Source organism: Dermacentor silvarum, chromosome 7, assembly GCF_013339745.2.
Source record: "Dermacentor silvarum isolate Dsil-2018 chromosome 7, BIME_Dsil_1.4, whole genome shotgun sequence".
NCBI classification, from domain to species: domain Eukaryota; kingdom Metazoa; phylum Arthropoda; class Arachnida; order Ixodida; family Ixodidae; genus Dermacentor; species Dermacentor silvarum.
This window is the reverse complement of record NC_051160.1, coordinates 49,777,652-49,799,739: the sequence shown is the minus strand read 5'-3', so window position 1 is coordinate 49,799,739 and position 22,088 is coordinate 49,777,652. Positions and strand designations below refer to the sequence as shown.

The window sequence follows — 22,088 nt, the reverse complement described above, 5'->3', positions numbered from 1 at the left end:
TATGGGCTGCTGCGTCTTTCGCTGACCATCTTCGACAACTTGGCAGCTGCAACGAGTTTCGCTACCACAACTGGATGGTGCGAGCCCGCGAGGGAACAATTCTCGAGCGTTAGCAAGCGCAGGCGCACCACGTGCGCCTGCGTCTCGGAGGCCACGGAGGCCACGCTTGGACGGCTCGGAGGCCACGTCTCGGAGGCCACGCTTGGACGGCTGGGCTACGCCGCTAGATGCCGCAGCCTATCCAGATGTAAGCGCGAGAGTGGAGTCGGGTTGCCGCATGAGGCGTTTCTTAGCGTTCGCAAGCACCGGCGCTCCATGCATTCCCGGACGCCACGCGCACGCTTCACGACGGTGCTGGTGCAAGATGGCCCCGAGTGCTGCTGCGGAAGTTCGAAAGGGGAATCCCGCTGCAGTACACTCGTTCCGCCATAACTCGTTTCGACGCGGCAATACGTTGTGGCGCTATTACATTCAATGCTAACGCATTACCGTCGGCAGTCATCGGAAGTTGGGGTGTGCCACAATGTTTTTTAGAGCGAAACTATTCGAATTTTTATGCGCCTCTTATCATAGTTGTGTGTGGGATCGTAGGTGTCATGTGTAGTCAAATATTGAAGTATGTGTCAATTAAGGGTTAAGAAAAGCTGCTAAACTTTCGTTTTGGCCACTTTTTTAGACATTACATGCAATGCTTACGAAGTTTTCAGGTATATTTTGGAGGGACAATAACGCCGGAAAGTTCATATTTAGAAATAAATGAGGGCGTCTTTCTAGGTTACGTGTACCGAAAGATTAAAGTTCAAATCTAATATTATTATTTGAAATTAAACACTGAATACTTGTCTTTCTCAAATCTTAATCCTTTGTCTGCTTGGTTAAGTATGCGAGGTGCGTTGTTTGTATCTCGTCGAATTAGGAAGCCTCGTTTGGGCACAAGTATTTGATTTCTGTAGGTTTATTAGAACTTTTCTAGAATGCTACTTATTCAAGCGTTCGATTGTCACACTGTCCTATCTGAAATGCTTCCCAGATTTTAAAACAATTGTTCGAAACACGAGCGTCAAATTCCTCTAAAGTATACAGAATGGCAAGTGGAATATCAGCGGCAAAATTTTTGCGTTCCTGTCCAAAGTAACAGCTTTGCAAAATCTTTATCAAAGCTTAGTTTTTTGCTTATTTTCATGCGGCACACGAGATTCGTAGTTGGTTTCTCCGCTGTACTGAGCGTACAAACAAGGCGCCATGTTCACATTTGCCGAAAATAAATGAGACGCTATGGGTAATCTGTAGGCAAAGTGCCCATTGTGTGGTTAAACTTCACCTCTGTCATACCTCTGGTATGCAAGTGCTCTGGAGCGTAGTACTTTTTGTTTTAAGGACACGCTAAGTTTTGCCCGATCCACCGGAATAACGACAATTGCCACCAAGGTTAAAATGAGCAAGCATGAGAGAAGTATGTTGCCGGTTCTTTTGGGAAGTCGAATGCATGAGGATAAAATACAGCATTTGTGAAAATTGTTAACGTACTAGAAAGCTTTATATGCGAACAAGATTGCAAACAGATCAGTGCTATGCGGCCATGTTTGTGATATATATATATATATATATATATATATAATATATATATATATATAATTGATACAGCAGTTGATATAAGTTGATACAGCAGGAGAACGCCTCATATAATGCAAAAAATTGCGCAACATTGGTGACAGCAAAAAAAAAATGGCAACATATTTGTGCGATTTGTAGCAATTTTTTTGCTGTCACCTATGTCGGGCAATGTTTTGCATGATATGAGGCGTTCTCCTGCTGTATCAACTTACGTTTGGCAACCTAAAGTCACCACCTTGACATTCCAACATGCGAGTCATGAGGATGTTTTGGTTGCGTTCTAAGTCCCCAAAGTTTGACACCTGCGAGCTAGAGTAATGTTCCCATGATCTACGACAACATAAAAGTTGAAGGAGAACGTCGCTTTATGTTCGCCTGTAGGTTTAGCAATAACATCGCCTTATTGTTCTGATTTGGCTTTTTCCTGTTCACGAAATGGGTATAGAAACGCAAGCCTTTGTTACATTGCTTGTCCTAGATACGTAGTAATGCTCTTGCCACTGACAGAATGAAGTATGTATCTGACTCATGTGTATTGCCTGGGAAGATGCATGGCGTATTTCGTGCAGAAATTCGCTTGCGCATTCGTATAAGTGAGCTCCACTCTTCACCAGGTTGGTTGTTAGCTCGCTTAGACTTTTCCTGTTGCTGGTCGCAGTCACTGAAAAATCAAGAATCGCCTACACTTGTTCTTGCAATATAGCGCAAGTCGGAGACATATTAGAAAACATTTACTAACCAAGCTGACTGAACCTGTGAGTACAATCCTATATTTAAAATTTAGGCATCACTGTTTCTGCAATAAAAGGTTCTGAACTAAACATAAATAAATAAATGTGACTTTATAAAAGAGCACGATCTGCCTTACTTAGATAGAAATATCGAAATATGAAATTGAATCATCATTAGCTGTACGCTTCGAGTCCTTCACTTATGCGTCTGCTGAAGATGACGGCTACATCAAAAGAACGAGTCCTGGAGCAGAGGCGATCAACAAAAGTGGAGGGTCAATTTGAGAACAGAACAAGCTGAAGAATATGACCAATGACTATGGACAGTACATTTTATAATTAACTTTTGGGGTTCCTCTAGTGAACGGGCCTCGATGGTTATTTTTAATTTAATTACGATAATATTCATCATGGAAACCTAGGTGGACAAACATAAGGAATAACAGGAGTTGCATGCCCCTCGTGCGAAGAACAAAGGACATTTTATATCTTTAAACTGGTTCCATAGCGTTCACGCTAAGCTAGATTTCAACATTCTGTCACCTAGGTGATTCGACCCCCAGATGATTTTATTAAACTATTTATATGACTTGAGTTCCATTTTGAAAATATGTAATCATGCTATTCGATATGATTGGTGCTGTTGCCGCTTGATATGCATGCACATTTCGTGGCCGTCCTCTTACAGTGGACAATAATTGACTGATAATGTTGATGATGATAATGATACGTGTAAATTTCTAGCCATGAATTATAGAGTTATTGTCTTCGTAGCTAACCCTTGCAGATGTTAACCACACCTATAAAAATTGCAGCATAGGTTTGTTTATCATCGTTATGGAAGAACGTGAATTTTATTTTAAAATCAATCAGATTTGAGTCCGGCGTCTTTTTAGTGGGTCTGGGCACCCGCCGCGGACGCGGTTCCGAGACCTTGTCTCGAAGCGGCTTCCTCGGCTCGCTGGACGGCACAGAGTTGTGTTGTCAGGTTCGAGCTGAGCAGTGCGGTCTTCCAGCGCGAGCGGAGGCTGGCGGTGGAAGAGATGGAGGGCTCGGCACTACACAAATTGTTTGTTAAATCCTGACACTCCCATAACATGTGATTAAGTGTGGCAACCTCGCCACCCGACGTGCATCTGTTTGTAGTGTACATGTCTGGATACATGGCATGCATGAGCCTGGGGTTTCTGTAAGAATCCGTTTGTAATTGTCTGTAGTGTAGTGCTTGCGTCCTGTCTAACCTAGCGTGAGGGAACGGGTATATGCGTCTCTGTAACTGGTAGTGTGTCGTGATGTCGTGGAACCTGGTCATACGATCCTCCCACGCCCAGACTTTTGCAGTACCCCGCAGGGGCTCTTCCTCCGATGATGCTCGGTGAGTGAGGCCTCGAGCAACGCGGTGAGCCGCTTCGTTGGGGGTGCTCAGTCCAGTGTGTGCCGTGATCCATAGCAAGTGCCTTCGGTTATCGAAGTCGGCCTCTTCCTGATGTATGGGATTGTTTCCCTCGGTGGCTAGTAACTTCCGCCACGAAACTCTTCCTGTCTCGGTAAAGGGCTGCGTCGGTGAAGATTGCCTCCTTGTCGTTGGAGTAAATTTGGTTCATGTGTTGTGCTCTGGCTTTACGTCTCCCCGTGTGGTGTTGGGGGTGCATGCTGCGAGGGAATTGGGGAACGTATAGTTGCTCGCGTATGGTTCTTGGAATGTCCACTATGATGCCGTGCGGCGTGCGGTATGTGATGCCGAGCTTTCGAGCACGTGTCTTCCCGGTCCGGTTTTGGATAGGCGCTCGAGTTGGGACACTTGTTGCGCCTCCACGAGTTCCTCGAGCGTATTGTGTAACCATAGTTGAAGAGCTTGGTGGCGCAAGTCCCAACACACATTTGTACGCCTTACGTATGAGGGCGTTGAGCTTGTTCCTTTCCGCAACCGTCCAGTTGTGAAACGCTGCCGTGTACTTTATTTGAGAAATGACGAAGGCTTGTATGAGTCGTATGACGCTGCCTTCGCGCATGCCCGCGATTTTGTTGGTGATGCGTCGGATGAGCTGCATCGTGCTGGTGGCCTTTGCCGTTATCTTGCGAAGTGTTTCGCCATTGCACCCTTGTAATCCATCATCATTCCTAGTATACCCGGATCTTGTCTACCTTCGGGATGGGTAGGCTGTTTGATTCCATTAATTGGATATCTTCTTTTCCGGGGGGTGTAGCCCTTTGGGTGGGCACCCCTTTCTCACCAGTCTATGTAGCAGCAGTTCGGATTTTTTCGGCCGCGCAGGCGAGTCCAGTGCCCACGGGGTAGTTTTCCACGCATCGGATGGCCTGCTGTAACCGTTGCTCCGATCGCTCCGTCGCTGCCCGTGGTCGTCCAGATCGTACTATCATCTCCGTATAGCTTGTGATGCAGTCCTTCGATTTGAAGCAATCGGTCGGGTAGCCCCAGCAGGACAAGGTTGAAGAGCATCGGTGCTCACGCCGAGCTCCCGACGTTGATTTGATCTGAGTTTAGTTGTCCCACTCGCATGCGTGCGGGTCCTTCCCGTGAGGAAGCTCTGGACGTAGTTGTATGTTCAAAGTCCGAGATTCAGCTCGTCTATTTGTCGCAATATGGCATCGTGACGAACTTTATCGAAGGCCTTCCTCAGGTCCAGCCGAGGATGGCTCTCGTCGAACGCCCTGGATTGTCTACGATTGGATGTTTTAGTTGCAGAAGGGCTGTCTTGTGTGGAGAGATGTCTTCTGAACCCAATCATGGTTTGTGGAAATAATCCGTTGTCCTCGAGGTAATCCGTGAGTCTATTGAGAAACGCGTGCTCCACCAACTTGCCCACGCCGGACATGCGAGAGGTGGTGCGCAGGTCTTCCAGCTGTAATTTCTTGCCGGGTTTCGGTATCGGTATGATATTTGATTCTTTCCATTGCTGGGGTAGCTTGCCATGCGTCCAACCCTCGCTAATGTATTTTGAGAGTTTAACGATCGATCCGTAATCCAGATTGCGTAGTGCCCTATTGGATATTCGATCGGGGCCAGGGGCCGACCGACTTGGTGTTGAGTTTCACGAGGGCTGCCTGGATTTCGGCAACGGAGAATTATGCGTCTAGAGTGGCATTGTTTTCTCCCATGTATTCCGGATGTATTTGCGGTGGCGTTTGGGATATGTAAGGGACTTCCGCATCCCGTAGGAATTGTTGTTCCGTTCCGCCGTAAGCGTGTATGATTTTGTATATGCCTCGCATGTGTGTGGTCTTGGTTGTGGCGGGATATTATCTGCCACGTGCAACGCGTGGTGGGTTGACCATCCATCTCCGCGCATTTCTCTTCCCATTGTTGTTGCAGGGCAAGCGCATGCTCTTCTATTTCTTTGCTGAGCTGCGCTATCCGTTTAAGCAGTCTCCTATTGTGTCTCTGTTGTTTTCATCGGCGCTGCAGGTGGGTCTTGGCTTCCCACATGTGCAGTAACCGGGAGTCTATTGTCTTAAGCCCAGCTGTCGACGGGATCGTTTGCGTCACACGCTCGATGTCCCGCCACAGTTGGTCGGTCTAATGGTCTATGTCTTTGATGTCTGCCACCTTCATCGTTATGGAGGAACTCATAGTTATAACCTTTTTGCTAAATATCAGATTCTACGCATGAAACAATGTAACGTGGCAAAACGTTACCACCTTGCTTCATACAATTTTGTCAGGAATGCTTCGGTTATTTTCATCAAGAGAGGTTAAGCACTCTATCATTCTTCTGACGTAATTGTAATCGACGCGCTTGCTTTTACCACGTTGCTCAGTAATGTGGAGAGATCTTTTAATATTTCTTATTAAAAACACTGACCGAAGGTATTTTCTGAAATATTAGCTGAAATATTTTTCATATAGATTCCGCATTGCAATAACAATAGCGCGCCTCTGCGTTTTTGTTTGCCTCTCCGTCAAGTTAGGTAACAAATTTTCCGAAGACAATAGGCTTCCTTCGAATAGCGCATGTGGCCGTGCTGTCAATGTAAAATATATCTAGCTCTGGCCAAGTCGTTTAGCATATGCCTCCTCAGTTGGAGCTGGTGGGTTCAAGATCGCGTTGCCATGGTTTTCCGTGGGTTATCCAAATGGGCACAGGCGCCGCCAGCCAAACACTCAGCTTTCGTTGTCGTTCTATTATACTGGGAAAGAAGCCCGTGCCATGCAAATACAGTCGAACCCTGTGAGCACAACAAAATTCTGAAAAAAATGGTGGGGTTTAGCTTTGGTTTACCCTGGTTGATAGCGAAAGTTTCAGTGCCCTGGCTAGGCCCATTGTCGAGCCAGCCGTGGCCGAGGTGTGGTTTCGCAATGATATACAGACATGTTTGCACAGAATACAGTGTTTATTCATCGTTATTGTGCCTATGAAGGCACTGCGGTGATCAGTAAAGTAGTGAGACTTTGTTGCAACTCGCAGGCCAGGCCCAACTCAACTCGGGCATCGGCGGCAATGCCTCCTTTCAGGGCTCCGTAAAGGCCTAAATATAGTCCGACGTAGCGTGAACGCGCGCAAACGTTATGCCAAGTTGCCGAGAACAACAGTGGCTATAGTTAGACCGATGGCTTGACGTACTGGCGCCGCCAGCGTAACCGGACGCGCGGCCAATGCTCTCCGACGCGCCCGGCGTCTACTTAAACCCGACGCGTGAACCCGACGCGAGCATCATCAGACGCCGGGCTCCGATGAGCCCGGCGTCTGATGATGCTCGCCCGCGTGTCGATAACGTCGGACTATAAACGCGCCCTAATGCTCTACTGTGGTTCGACCTCTAGTTCTTAAGGTAAAAATGTTGAGTCGCCGACGGCTGCCCGAGGTCCCGAGGTAGCGTAATGAAGCTTTCGCTTCAAAAGCAGGTCTTGGCCACTCCCATGACACAATTTTCCATGTGGCATTCCAACGCAACTATTTGGTAGGGTCGACCTCGGCTACAGGGCAAACAACCATTTGCAAGAGTTTAGGTCCCACAAGGGCAGAGCAATATAGTCAATATTCACCATAGCAGTCACAGCTTCACCAGCTTTCATCTTCACATTGGTGGAAGGGCTCTCAATGTTTACTATTTATTTATTTATTTATTTATTTATGCCTATAATAATTTGCAGCAGTCTATCTGTTGCGGCGAAAGCGCTTTCTACGCATGGTTGTGTAACTAAATATGACCCCAAGTAACACGTCGTCACTGCTGCTCGACATCCTCATATAATGCCCCATGGTTCCATGCGTATAAGTAAGTTTATCGCACTCTTTCTACGCTGCGTTTATGCCACTGCTTTTATGTGTGCTCTCTGTCACATGTAGATACAGCGCAGTAAACCTACTTAAACGCGTTACCCAACGGTCGGATGAATCTTTCCGTCCAGCGGCAGTGAGGACACAGTCCTTGCTGTCACCTCGCCTTGTAGGCGTACGTAAATGGCGAAAAAAGGCTTTCACCATGTCGGGCAAACTGGCGCCAACACAATAAATAAACGAAAGATTTTACCGCAAAGATAACGAAACAGCCGATTTGCGATTGCTTATGTTCGGCGGGATAGTGAGAGGGCGCTTGTACCGCAGATGTTAGATATTTGTGCGCCTGTATGCTTTGGTGCGAACGAACTAACAAACACGCCCTATAAATAACAACCAAGTGTGTTGTTATGTTTTGTTTAAATCAATCTTCTTAACTATCGTACTCTGGGGAACCTTCTTGCAGGGCGTTCATGGCTTTCGCAAGTCTGCATGTGTATAGTTTCTTCAAAAGTTTTAAGAAAATCAACATCCAAAAAGCTTTCAAGTGTTTTCGTCTGAAGTTGACGTCAGTTAACAAATGTCAGCCTTTTGAGTAAGGTGTCTTTAGCAGTGTAATTTTGTATCTGATGGATCAACCAGACCAGTGTGACCCTCCATGCCACTGCACGGTAATTAAATCAGGTTTGCAAGCATGGCAACAAAATACAATACAGAAATGCTTTGCGTACAGAATATGCAGCGAAAGCCTGTATTTTGATAAAGAAGTTCTCAGTGTCGAAGACGGAGACAATTTCTTGTTTCTTTTAATTTTGTACAGTTGTACATTTCGCTAAAAATGTCAGTTTCGATTTCATAGGCCTTTGGGCACACCAATAAAGTATATGTAATTCTTTTTTTTTATATGTTTACAGAGCAGTGATTCATTTGCCGCTACTCTATTGTCAGCTCGGAAGCCTTGACGCTTTGCTAAAGCTGCGCCTGCCCTAAAAATTAGAATCAAAACGGGAGCACCCTTAATATTCGTTTGTACATGTTCTGCGTAGTTGCCTGCAAGAAAACATGACTTGAGAGCGGTGTTTTATCTTTTAAAATAACACAGCTACCAATAAATGCGTTATATACCCAGAACGCATAAAAAAAAGCACTTGAAAAAAAGTAGCTACGTTTAGCTCATTGCTGGATTTTTTAGACACTTCTAGCTACTTTCACGTTGCCATCTAGCTACTTTTGCTCGCCGACATTTGGCAACACTGTATGCGAGCTTTTTGCTAATGCAAATGCAGTTTCAGTAGAAATCTATCAATTTTATTTCTGATTTCCTGCACGAGGAAACGCAGCTTACAGGCTATCAGAATAATCAAATATGTATATTTGCATGCTACAGGGCCTTCAGCGCAGAGGAAATAATTCCGCATTCATGGAAATACATAATCACGCAGAAAAATACACACGATAGATACTTAGATCCAAAAGTGACTGACATACAAAAAAAATCACTTCGCAAGTCCAGCATTGCGCAGTCAACTTGGTTTCATCAAACTGAAAAATACATCGAAAATGAAATTTTATAACTCTGTAATGCAACAAAATCCCTATCTGAACCCTTGTTGGTTTTCACGAAAAAGACGTTGCTTGTGTAGGTGGAGAGACATAATAGTTTACAATATATGGTAATAAATGTTGCAACAATTTTCCAACTAAGTGGACAAGGAAGCAGCAACACCGGAGCCGTTCTGAGACGTTTTCTGTCCTTTGCTAAATTTTTTCTTGGCCTTGCTGTTTCAACTACTCGTCATTTCCCGGCGTTCGCGGCCCGACTTCGTCACCGACTCATGATGATCTTAATCTGGGCCAGATGGGATTTCTCTGTCGTCCGCATAGAAGACAGTCACGGTTTTTCTAGTGACCCACAGGGTCATGTGAGCAACAAGTTTTTCGATCACGTTAGCCTTGATCATCCAGTCATCGTTAAATCAAATGACGTGTCATGAACGGCCCTGTCTACAAAAGCCTTAGCACGGGATCGACTCTTCAGTGGGCAAGACAGCAGCAGCACCGATACGATGCTAATACTTTGTACTTTGCGCAGGTACGTTACCTCCAGAATACAGCTGCATGTATTTAGGTGTGATGACAGGTTTTTTAAGGAATGTGGTGGTAGTTGAATAGGTGGTCATCATAGAAATGCATACTTTTCTTTTTAACGACCATGGTAAGCTCCAAGTCAGTATTTGGTAAGGCGTACCGTATGCACCGGACCTATTTTTATACTTCTGTAAATTTATTTCTCATGGTCAGGGTCACCTGTGAGCAACTGGCCTAGATAAACATACCCCGGTAGAGATTCTAGAGAGGTTCACTGGCGATCATAATTTCTTGATTTCTTGCGAGGCTGTTGAACATTATCTGTGTCTTCTGCATATAAATCTTCAACCTCTCTATTGCACTTTGTCGGTTAAGGTCCTCAATCATTTGATTGTCCTGTTCAGCAACATTCTCAAATTCAATGTACACTGTAAACCGAAGGTGAGGTGGTGGCGTGGAGCAGAGGTTGAAAACCAGGCGTTTAGGCTGAAGGTTGACAGTTCCAATCTTCGTCCAGTCCGTTACATTTTGAGGCTTGGAGTGGCACCGAACACAGGCAAAAAATTGCTTATAGCCAGTGGGGCTTACAAGTCCAGGTGAAACCAAATTAGGCAGGCCCACGAAGTTCAACAAAGACATACCCTTACCAGAACAGGAACCGCCCTCCCTGGTGCACTATTCGGCCACTGCTCCCCTCATGACTCTTGCAATTACCCAATGATCCTGAGCCTCCAGCAGCTACGCACCTTTTAACTCAGTCGGCGGTCACACCTGTGAAATGGCAAAGCGTGGTAAGAGTGTGTTTGCCGTGTAGTTTCTAGGCGTGAATTGAGGGTATTTGCTAAAAGTTAATGCGGCATTTCGGCTCTTGAATCATCGTAATCTTTTGAAAGGGATGATTTTAATGCCTCGCACGAAAACCTTCGCGGTCAAATAAAATCGCTATCTAGAAATGTAAGTCAATACACGTCTAAGAGGGATGTCCTTGAGAATCGTACCCGGTGCAGTAGCAATATTTTGCACGGAATAGATAAACGTCCGGAAGAGAACACTGACATAAAATTTGCTTGTATCCAAGAATTAATTTTGTAAAAAGGAAAAATTAACTGTACTGAATATCGCGTTGCCACAATATAGAAAGAACCATTGAGTGCCGCACACTTCCTACCATCATTAAAGCTATAGATTCCCGCTGAAAGATTTCGTTGTCGAAAATCGGTTTCAAAATAAACGTCTCTGCATTTCGCATTACAGAAGAATTGTCCCCATAGGATGCGAGTGGTTAGAAAGAAATTCCGGGACCTTGCTACTTCTTCCTACAAAAACGATTCAGTAGTTAAGCTGCTGTACGTGCACATTTTCGTTGATAATGTGCGGTATAATTAGAGCCATGTTTTTGAAGTCACGACACCGGAACACATTGGTATCCTGCACCAGGGTCGTGCAGTTAAGGCAGATGGCGTCACTCTTGACGAAGCCCTTCCACGTACTAGTGCTATATCGCATTCCATGCACAACGCAAAAAATGTGGTTAAAGCATAGACAATGATTTGATATGTAGACGAATAATCCAAACGAACGAACGAACGAACGAATGAAAGAGTGAGCGGGGGCAAAGCAAAAGCAAGAGAAAATTCCGAAAGAATGAAGGATAAACGACAGAGAGAGTCGAGCGAGAGAGTGGCGCAGAACAAACGAACGCTTTTTTCTTTCGGAGTCAGACCACCAACCAACGATGAGCCATCGACCACCAACCAACCACGAAAAATGACGAAAGAGCTTACGAAAGATATTTCCTTTAAATGAAGAGGGCTTCGTATTGCTGCAACGCACATACCCTCTTGCTTTCTCCCCTCTGCTTTCTTCGCAGAACAATAATAAAAGAGCTGCCAGACAGTTACTTCATCATCACAAAAAGGGAGAAAATGTCTACCATGTCTAGATGCTAAAGGGGGCAAGGGGGTTGAGGCGATTCCATAGTCAAATGTAAGGTATCTCTCTGTCTTCTGTCTTTTTTCTTCCTTCTTTTACGCTCACTATTAAATAAAGTCGCATCTTATTAGTATCGTATTTATTGCGTATTTACCTGCGCCTTGTATTTTTTTAGCGTCACCATTTCTTTGACCTTTTTAAGCGTTTCACACGTAGGGATGCTCATCGCGCCTAGATTTTGTAGTCGCTTGTCACGCTACGACGAGACATAAGGAATATTAGCGCCAAGTCTTTACGGCTTCCGAAATAACGCGCCCAAGGCTCAGGTGACGAACACGCGCGGCTGGCGGCTCTCTGCGCCCTCCCTTCTTCTCCGACTGCGCTCTCCTTCGTCCAGAACTCGGGCACTTCCAGCCGTCTCGCGGAGGCTACAGCAGTTAAATTAGATGGCACTTGGCGACAGCAAGGCAGGGAACGACTGCGGCACAGGCTCTCACATTCACACCATTTATGATTAGTCATACTCGTTTATTAAAGGTGAAGTTGCTGACTATTTTTGCGTGTTATAGGCTTGTACATGAATCGTCTGATATCATTTTCATGTTCATAAGACATCTACAAGATATCTAACCAACCGTGTGTTCTTTTAATGCTTACAAGATTATGAGATTATAGATACGCCAGCCAAGTGTCAAATCAGCTAAGAAGAACTGTGTCTCCAAAGCAAATACATAAAAAAATGACAGTAGCTAGGAAGCCAAGGTGCAGCATCACGAAGCACGCTGTGCTAAGGAAGCACCCGCTGCTCGGCAGGCCACTGCGCTTTCGCTTTGCGAAAAAAGCGGACAATGGGAGTGTTCGGATTCCTGGAGTCGTGAAAGACTTAGCACTTGTTTTTCTGGAGAGCGTCGCTCTGGCTACGGCTGGTGCATTGTAGCTCATGCTGAACGTGGCAGTACATACTGTAATATTGGCTGCTTTCACGGGCCCGCTTCTTTCGCAGCAATATTGAAAAGGCATTAACCATTCATTGCAGTTTTATGAAGTAACTCCGTTCTTCTTCTTTCTGGGGTTTTACGTGCCAAAACCAGTTCTGATTATGAGGCACGCCGTAGTGGAGGGCTCCGGATTAATTTTGACCACCTGGGGTTCTTTAACGTGCACTACAACGCAAGCACACGGGCGTTTTTGCATTTCGCCTCCATCGAAATGCGGCCGCCGGGGCCGGGATTCGATCCCGCGACCTCGTGCTCAGCAGCGCAACGCCTTAGCTGACTAAGCCACCCCGGCGGGTTATGAAGTAACTCCGCTTTTTGTTGAGCTGAGGAAGTGATCTATCACCAACATGTACGCTACTTTGCTGCTACAGCACACACGCAGGTAAGAAGAAGGATGCACTTTTGAGAATGCATATAGCGGCATGCCCACTGAAGAAGTGCTCACGACAGTCCCAATAACATTACGAACCTAGCTCACCTATTTTGCTTATGATATCTAAGAACACCTATAACCCCCTACCCGTCCCCATCCCTTGGTGGAAAACTCAATTTGGCTAGCAATGGTTCTCCAAGTAACAAATAGACTGGTTCACGTTAGACGTGACCTGGCTAGAGTAGTGCGACCTCGGCAACAGAGATTCGTTAAAGTGAGCAATGAAAACGAAATTATAAGTTATTCAGTTATTATATCTCTTTATACGTCTACTAAATGTATTTCTGTTTAGTATGATGATGAATCAACGTTTATTGGGCCCCCAAAAAATCAGTGATGCACGCAGGCACCACACGGGGTGGTTCCCTAGTTACGGGCCCATATGTTCCCAGCAGCTCCTGGCCCCTGTCCGTCATTGCGAGCTGAATCGGTAGGGCGGGGCTGGATAACAAGGTCTCCGATCGCTCAAGGGTTTGGGGATTGGGGTTGTTTGCGTGAAGGGGAGGAGGGGGGGGGGGGGTCTGGAGGTCTGTGTACTAGCTCTGCCAAGATGTGCGGCAGGGTGCCCTTTTCTCTTTTGAAAAAGGATAGAGCGTATCGTGTTTATCAGTACGGGATGCGCAAGCGATCCCGCCTGCGCTCGACGCTATAAATGGATCGTCTGTTGTTGCCTGGTGAGTTTGGGGTGCGGTTCTGGCAGTCTGCACCTTTCCTCTCGGTACATCTGGGTAATATCCCGAAAGCTGGTAACCGGGTGCGGTATCTCTTCCGGCTCATTCTCGGCCCGGATTGACATTTCTCGGGCATGGTAGTCGGCGATGGTGTTGGATGCTTCCCGCGAGCGAGCCGGGACCCACACGAGATCTAAGGCTCTTCCCGGAGGCTTGAAGTTTCATAGAATGGCTCGGGCCGCGGAGGAGATTACCTCCCTGCGGAAGCTTCCGTAGGCTGTCTTTGAGTCGGTCACCACGGTGTCCACGCTCGGCTTTGCGAATATTTTAACAGGTATTTAACGGGTATACCACTCTTTTTAATAGATACCAATCTTTTTAAAAACTTTTTTAATTATTTTATGGCACATCATTCAATCTACGAATTAAGCCGCTGAGTTCGCAAGGCGTATCCACTTGGAACGAATTCTCAGGACTGAACCAGTTCGAGATATTATATTTCAAAGTGTCCGACGAAATGCATGGGCGTTCCAGTCAACTTTTTGAGGAAAACGCTGTTTTATGCATTGAAGCACCAAAGTAACTGGCCTTAGCGCTAAAATAATGCAATAGTATCGACACTGGCAATAGTGCAATCGCAAACGCGGTAACATGGAAATGGTTTGAGGAGTGGTTCTTTCCATAATTCGTTTTTCCTTAGGTAGAAACAATGTTTGTTTTTGTGGAAAAGAAAAAAAATTAGCGTAGCTTGCAATGGCGGCGCAATGCTAAAGAGACAGCGGAGCTGATGGGCCCCTAGCTAGTCCTGGTTTTTGGGCTAAGCTAAGCACTACCAAGTCATCCCCTGCATTTTCCGGAATTTATTGATGATTGATCGATTATTGACTAGCTATTGATTAGCTATCAATTGCCTATCAATGACTAAGTTTAAGTAGTCCCCGCCATTCTTAGCTAGACTTATCCAAGCTCAGCTTCGCTAGCACACCTGTAGTGTATGTGCCATTGCACTTGGACCCTTTCTGCACTGCTGCCAGGATTGGCCCACATTTTTGGATTCAGCAGACACATTACGCCCGACTGAAACAGCTGCGCTGTTAAAAATGAGACCTTCATCTGTTTTTCTATTTTCTTTGATAAGGTATACAGTCATCTGATAAGATATACAGTCAAGAGAGCTGTATGGATCAGTGAACAAACGGAGATAACCGATATTCTAGTTGACATTAAGCGGAAGAAAATGGAGCTGGGTAGGCCATGTAATGCGTAGGATGGATAGCCGATGGACCATTGGAGCTACAAAATGGATACCAAGAGAAGGTAAGCGCAGTCGAGGACGGCAGAAAACTAGGTGGCGTGATGAAGTTAGAAAATTCGCAGGCGCAAATTGGAATCAGCCAGCGCAAGACACGGTTAATTGCAGAGCGCAGGGAGAGGCCTTCGTCCTGCAGTGGACATAAATATAGGCTTATGATGACGATGACAGTCATCTTGCATGTGTCGCTTCAGCTTGGCACAGAATGCATCGAACCATGCAATGCATAACGGTCGCGTGTGCACGGAGGCCTATACTTAGGCCCCTGAATGAGCAGGCCCGAGTCTGGCCCAGGCCCGTGGATTCAAGCCCGAGTCCGGCCCGGGCCCGTGGCCTCAAGCCCGAGCCCAGCCCGGGCCCGCGGCTTTAATTCCGGGCCCCGCCCGAGCCCGCGAAGAAACGCTTCGGACGGCCCGGGCCCGTGCAGAGCTCTGCTCTAGTGCTGCCGACGCCAACCGCGCTTCTCCGTTTCCCCGCATTAGCGCCGAACGCTTGCGGTGTCTGCAGCAGGCGCTTCTGGCAGCGGCTTGGCCAATCTCCCACCAGCTGCTCGCTATTTCGCATGAGCGGTGAAGTCATCCCGGCGTTTCGTCTGCTGCACGCCATCCGCACACTGTGCCTAGCTTTCGCCCCACTTCCCCTACTTGTGCTCGGACTGCAAGTGCTTTGCGAGGCGTTCCCCGATGCCACGGACCACGAGGAAATGCTTATGCACTTTATATAGCCATGACCAGCTAGGAAACAATCAGCTCCGCTGTGGGTTTAGCCTTGCGTCACTATAGTGCAAGCTACCCCGATTTTTGGGTATCTTTCCTTCAATGTCAAGATTATTGTTCGGCCATTAGACGCAATGTATTGCACTTGCTTTGCTTTTCCCGTACAGAGGTTCCCTTTTTTAAGCCACGCAAGTATTTGTACCTGTATCCGTGTGGGTACGATTGCCTTCCTTCCTTTCAAATATATGGTATTCACCTTGGTAGGCTCCGAAAATAGTACCGTGAGCAGTCCCTATATGGCGCTGCCATGTCTATATTATTTGTTATGTACCACGGATATAAATGCGGTACAAGCTTATACGCGAGACGAACTGCGGCTCATTCGCTGACGATTTATGCTCGGGCCAAGTTTGCTATTTATCGGTAATAATAGATTACATTTTCTTTAAATAGAAGCAGACACTATGATCTGTAACACTTCAGAATTGAGGACCGATGTGGCCTTAACATACACGCCCCGATTGCGACTTCAGACATACATTATCTATCATCTGTCGCAATATCACCGAGAAATGACATAGACGTGAAACAAAGAGCTCCTTGCAAGCAAAATAGCAGGTCACATCGACAGAAGTATACCCAGAATAGTAACAATAGTCCGATAAGCAGGCGTCTATGAGCAAATGCAGAAGTAGGAAAGTGCTACGACGCTAGGTAAGAACAAGTGCGCAGGGAAACGCGTTTCAGATGCTTTGGGCTTGCGAACGTTGAAGGAATTTTGATCACCATAGTGTTACGTATTCTTGTAATATAAGGCCAGCAATTGAAATCATAGTTCTGAGTGGTAAGGTACAGTGTAGGCTCAATAATCCTTAAAAAGAAACATATGTACAGTTTTTATCTGTCAAGACAATAAAAAAATATTACACGTCGTGTAAAAATGATATGACCAATATTATACAATGATATACAAATATTATTTACCTCTTGTGACGCTTTATTTCTCAACATATCAACTTCATTCCTTTGAGAGGGATTTGATTTTATGCTACAATATTTCGGCTTAGTTAGGATCTTAGCAGTACTCACTCACCTGTGATATCCAAGCAATTTTTGGTCTCTCATTACAAAGCAGTAATTATGTGTTTTTCTTGTGCGGCTGAGTATTTATTCTTTTTCGGCAAAATTGAAAGCCTACGTTTATATGTTTATCGGAAAATGCTAGATAACTGATAACTGTTTTTATTAAAGGTCGTCATGAAAGGAACATGGCTCGGATTACCTATTCTGTTTCTTGCTGTAGCCGTTGTCCTGACAGGTCGTAAGTATAATTTTATTATGGTATTAATACCAAATTTAACGCAGCTGAGCAAGAAGTTCTTGAAACCGTAGGCATCATAATTAAATGTTTATCGTGTTCATAAAACTGCACCTGTATGGAACGTGTTTTTATTTGCTTATTGAGGTAGCGGAAATAATTGTGTTGCACGAGCTAGGGATTGTGTTGCAATAGTGTAATAACCTCTTCGAAATTTTTCAACAGTTTCAGGATAAATGTAATACCCCATTTGAAAATGTTCCGCATAGTGACAACATGTTTTGACAAGTTTAGATTACATATAAACGTTTTCTACAACTACTACTTTCTAAGAGGAAGCTAATGTATTACGATCTTTTCTCTCGGCTATAATATTTAAACAAGCCTGTTACACTGTGCACTCGGCACTGCGAAAACGAGAGAGAGAGAGAGAGAGAGATTGTGGTTGTGAAGAGGAAGAGGCGCTTGTTTCTTTATGGCGAGCAGGTGTAGATCATTTTCGGAAGCCTGCCATAACAGCGCATCAGTTTTGAGATTGTCAAAAAAAATGTCCTATGTTACGTGCCAAAACCGCGACATGATTATGGGGCATGCCGTAGTGGCGGGACTCGGGATAATTTGGACCAACATGGGTTCTTCAACGTGCACCCAGTGCACGGTTAATGGGTGTTTTTGCATTTCGGCCACATGGAAATGCGACCGCCACGGCGGGGATTCGATCCCGCAACCTCGAGCCTAGCAGCGCGACACCAAAGCCACTACGCCACCACGGCGTGTTAAGGTCACTAAGCCACTACGCCACCACGGCGTGACATTAAAATTTATTATTATTCCTTTTATGGGAGGAATTGTCGCGTATTGTCAATATTGCGCAACAAGTACTATGGGGTAGCAGATACGGCCTAGAAATGTTGTGTGCGCAGTATAGCTGCGTTCGCGCTTTAGAGCACAGCTGTAGGCACAAGGCGTGAGGTGGAAACGAATAATTTTCTGGAGTGACCGTGACCGCTCTTCCTTCCGAAGCCATCACACACTGAGCCTCATCAAGCCTAGAAAAGGGCGCCATCAATGGCTACAGTTCGTCAGTAGCAGTCTGTGGTAGGCGATCGTATGTCGTGACTCCGGTAGGCCGTTTTAAAGACAGTCAATGCAACGTATATCACCTTAAAGCGTGAGCCACACGGTCCGATTCGGTGTCCGATCCGGCGTCCGACTCGCCGGAACCGAGGCGTTTTGCTGTGCCGAAGCGCCGGATCGGATGCCCGGCGTGCGACAAACTGGACAGATTTTCACCGTCCGATGCTTCCGACAACCGCACCGTCGTTTGGCCGCAGCCAATCACAGCGCGTCTGGCACGTGACGTTCTCTGACGCTCCCTCCAGAGAGGCGGTGGCGGCGGGCCGGTTTCTTGTCGCCTCATTTTTTTTTTATTGCGATAGCAATTATATGGACACTTCAACCGGATTTCTGCCGTCGGCGTCGCCGTCGCCGTCGCCGTCGCCGTAGCCGTCGCCGTCGCCGTCGCCGTCGTCGTCGCCGTCGCCGTGAGGTTCCGTATAGATAAAATCTTCACCGCGCGCCGTATGCCCGAGCGCAAGCGTGCTGGGACGCACGCACTCAATCCCCCACACGCAAGCAACGAAGCGGGAAGCCAGCGCCGGAGGGAGCGAGGGGGGGGGGGGGGGGGGGGCACTTCTACTGTGCCAACAACCGCGCTCGTCGCTCGGCCGCACGGCTCTTATCTCTCCCGCGCGCAAGCGAGGAAGCGGGAAGCCAGCGCCGGAGGAAGCGGGGGGGGGGGGGGGGGGGGCGCACTTTTCTTTTGCCAACAACCGCGCTCGTCGCTCGCCGCACCGTCTCTTATCTCCACACGGCTCTGACCTTTATGAGCCGTGCATTCGCGGCTCAGTTCCTGTTCAAGCGATAGACCGCACGTACCTTCGCCCGCAGCGGCGTATGCTTGCTGCCAGCGTTTTGACAGTCGTTGTCTGCAGTCATTCAGTGTGATCTCTTCATGTTTGTTTGTGCGCGCTCACACCACGCTTGTTCATTCAGTTAGTAATAGTCGGGTCACATTTTCCAACGCACGCTACACATGTAATGCTGCCCGGATCGGCAGTGCAGCGCTACAGGTGTGTCCCTTCGCACGCGCGCTGCCCACGGGAAGCGCTTCTCATCAACACCACCGTTTCACACGCGCCTTCTCGTGGTCATCGAGTCTCTCTTCATGTCGGTCTACTTACACCGCAGCACACCTGCTTACTTAATCAGCTCATGTTTACTACAATTCATATTGTTACCAAAGCCGCTCACCTTACTTCGTATGACATTGCTGTGTTGCTATCGCATTCATTGCTTCGCCGTTAGGGCGAAACTGACATTTTTTTTTTCATGCCGGCTGCAACAGCATTGGTACAATTCGTTTCTGATGCGAAATAGTTACCAGTTCAGTAAAATTATCTCGAACCTCTGCCTGTTCTGCAAAGCAGCGCCCAGTACTAGCACTCGGCTACTTGCTAGAACGGCCGGGAGGCGCGATGCGACAGCATTTCACAGGTAAACAGCACACACCGACTGTCTGAGCGAGGCTACTCGCTTAGCTTGCACACTTCCCCTTCGCATCGACGGTGGCGAGTAATCCAATTGTATTTAATTACGGGTAACTTACGTGTACAGTGTTAATCGTGTTGGCAAAAATAAGCGCACTTCGACGAGCTCGGACTGGATCGCAAGAGCCGTCGGCCATGGCGTCCGCCGAGCTAGGCCTACCGGCCCTATCGCTGGCTGTCGGCGGAGCCGTCAGTGGAGAACACACCGCTGCGAAGTGTTTTGTCGCTCGCATAGACGTAATTTTAATGACAGTGTTCGCGTAAAGTGAAGCCGCATTGCGCAAAGTTTTTTTTTTGTTTTTTTGTATTTCTCGACGAGGATTCGAAGTCTTCCGAGCGTACAAGCTGGGGCCCAAGATCTGGGCGGAGCTTAGGCGCCGCTCGCTCGTTCGGATGCCAACGCAAACGCTTGCTGCACACTATGATATTTGCGCCGTCTCGCATCGTCGCGTTGCTACTTCCAAAACGGCATTATTAAGACCAGTTACTGACTGACGAAGAAAAATCGCGCCTCATAAACTTCTCCGCAGGGCGTGATCGAAGTTTTCCTCGGATTTCCTCTGGTAGCGCGTTAGCTGTCGTCTGCCACGGCAGGCCCGACGCAGGCGGCGCCACTGTCGATATCGCGCCTCGATTGGGCTGGTCGCGCCGAGCGCGATAGTGGAACGGAGGAGGAGGGAAGTGGATGGCGCGACTTTTTATATATAGGGGCTTTATGGTAAGAGAGAGTTATTCACGCGTTTCCGCCAATGTCACATCCATCACAGGAAGTTGACGGTGTACCTCGGCAAAAAGCACTTTCGTGTGAAAACGCCTTAGCTATGGTAGAGTTACCTATGTGTAGAACCTCGGAGCACCTCTGATAGTAGACGTAAAATACTAGCTAACGTAAAAAAAAGGTGACGAAAGACAGAAATACCACATATTTCACGGAATTTCACATCAGAGTATACGTTTATAGGGTTACCCATTCTTATATTATTTTCGCTCAGCAGAAGTAATGTGATCACTCAAAATCCCACACTGATGTTCTTACTGTGACTTACCATCTTGAAGCTTTATTCATCCATTTCTGAAAAGTCGCTTTGTTTCTCAACTATTCTTGCAATCGTGGATGTATAGTCAGAGGTGTAGGCGTCAGTGGTATTGTCAAGGCTTCACTTGTCAAAGTTGCGCACGCTACGTCGGAGTGTGAGAGAAGGGCCAGGGATGGCGCCATGATACTTGCATGTCTGGTCCCTGACCGCAGCAACAGTGTCAGTGCCTTCTTCTTGTGTCTCTTCTGCTGAAGCCCAAGATCGACTCACCTTCACATTCTAAGGGCAAATCGCCTTTGAAAAGGGGGGCATTTTTGCCAAAATAGTGGAGAGTTGGGAAAACAAAGCACAAAACTACAAGAGCGATGCCGATGTAAACTGAACTGTCATGTCGTGGCGTGTTCTCTTCGAGGTTAAATACATAGATTCTCGAGTACTTTGTGAGCAGCGGAAATGGCAAGCTTTGCCGTGTTCTGGGCTGTGAAAACCCATACCACAACCAAATACAGCGTTTGCTATCAGTCTGATACCTGCTTGAACCACTTCATTCTCATATCTGGCCTGGAGGACGCTCGACAGGTCGCACGAAAAAGTGCAGTGCTACAAGGCGCGTGGCAGGTCTATGTGTTTTAGCTCTTTCATTAGGTCTTGTAAGGAAACTGCTATGTATCCCGAGTTACGGAAAGCTGAATAGGGAATTACTCAGGATGGCGTACTTGTTGTTCATTGAAAATTTCCCTCGCGTACAATATTTGAGAAGCTGAATAAAAATCATTGTCTACTTCTGTAAATGCGGTAAACATAACACAGACACTTACTTGCTCCTAGCGTCGTCAAAATAAAAAACCATTGTCTTCGTTCTGTCCAGCTCTGTTGCACTTCCAATTTTCTTAATTTTGGCGCAACTTACATGGGAAACATGTTATACACTTAGATGTGAATCATACGCACTACGGCAACGTATAGGGGTGTGATGTTTATCTACAAGCTTATTGCATGATCATTCAAAGGAACTGCTTTCTTTTTTAATATCTAGCCAGCTTCCTTAGCAAGCTGTCTGTACCGTTGAACAAGCTTTCCCTTCATTGCCTGTATGCTTCACCTGATTTGTAATTGTTTTCCGAAGCCTGCAAGTACATTTTTTTTTGTCAGAGTTCAAAAAAGCTAGTAAGGCAGGCAATCTGAGCAGTGCAGAAACAAAATTGTTGAGCAATACCGTAAATAAGTTGTTAGTAAAGAAACATAACATAAAAAAGATAAAAATCCGCACTTTTACTCAAAACGACAAACACTTTTTTCATTCATGTATTCAAAACTTCCAGGAGCCTATTGGCAACAATGATTGGTATGCTAAAGATGCATATATAAGTACAAAGGCAACAGAAATTG

At 46.5% G+C, this 22,088-nt stretch overlaps 1 long non-coding RNA gene across 3 annotated transcripts in view; it reads left to right on the top strand.

Moving 5' to 3' along the window:
• Positions 1-2,240: 2,240 nt before the first annotated feature.
• The window catches only part of LOC125946734 (uncharacterized), a 39,989-nt gene continuing 20,141 nt past the window's right edge, over positions 2,241-22,088 (top strand). The window contains exons 1-3 of one of the 3 annotated variants that reach the window (XR_007467831.1): positions 12,495-12,676; positions 12,932-12,985; positions 16,987-17,056. This is a non-coding gene — a long non-coding RNA (uncharacterized LOC125946734). Of the gene's footprint in view, positions 2,370-12,494; positions 12,677-12,898; positions 12,986-16,986; positions 17,057-22,088 lie in introns of those variants that run through there. The other 2 variants (XR_007467829.1, XR_007467830.1) reach the window with 2 other exon arrangements.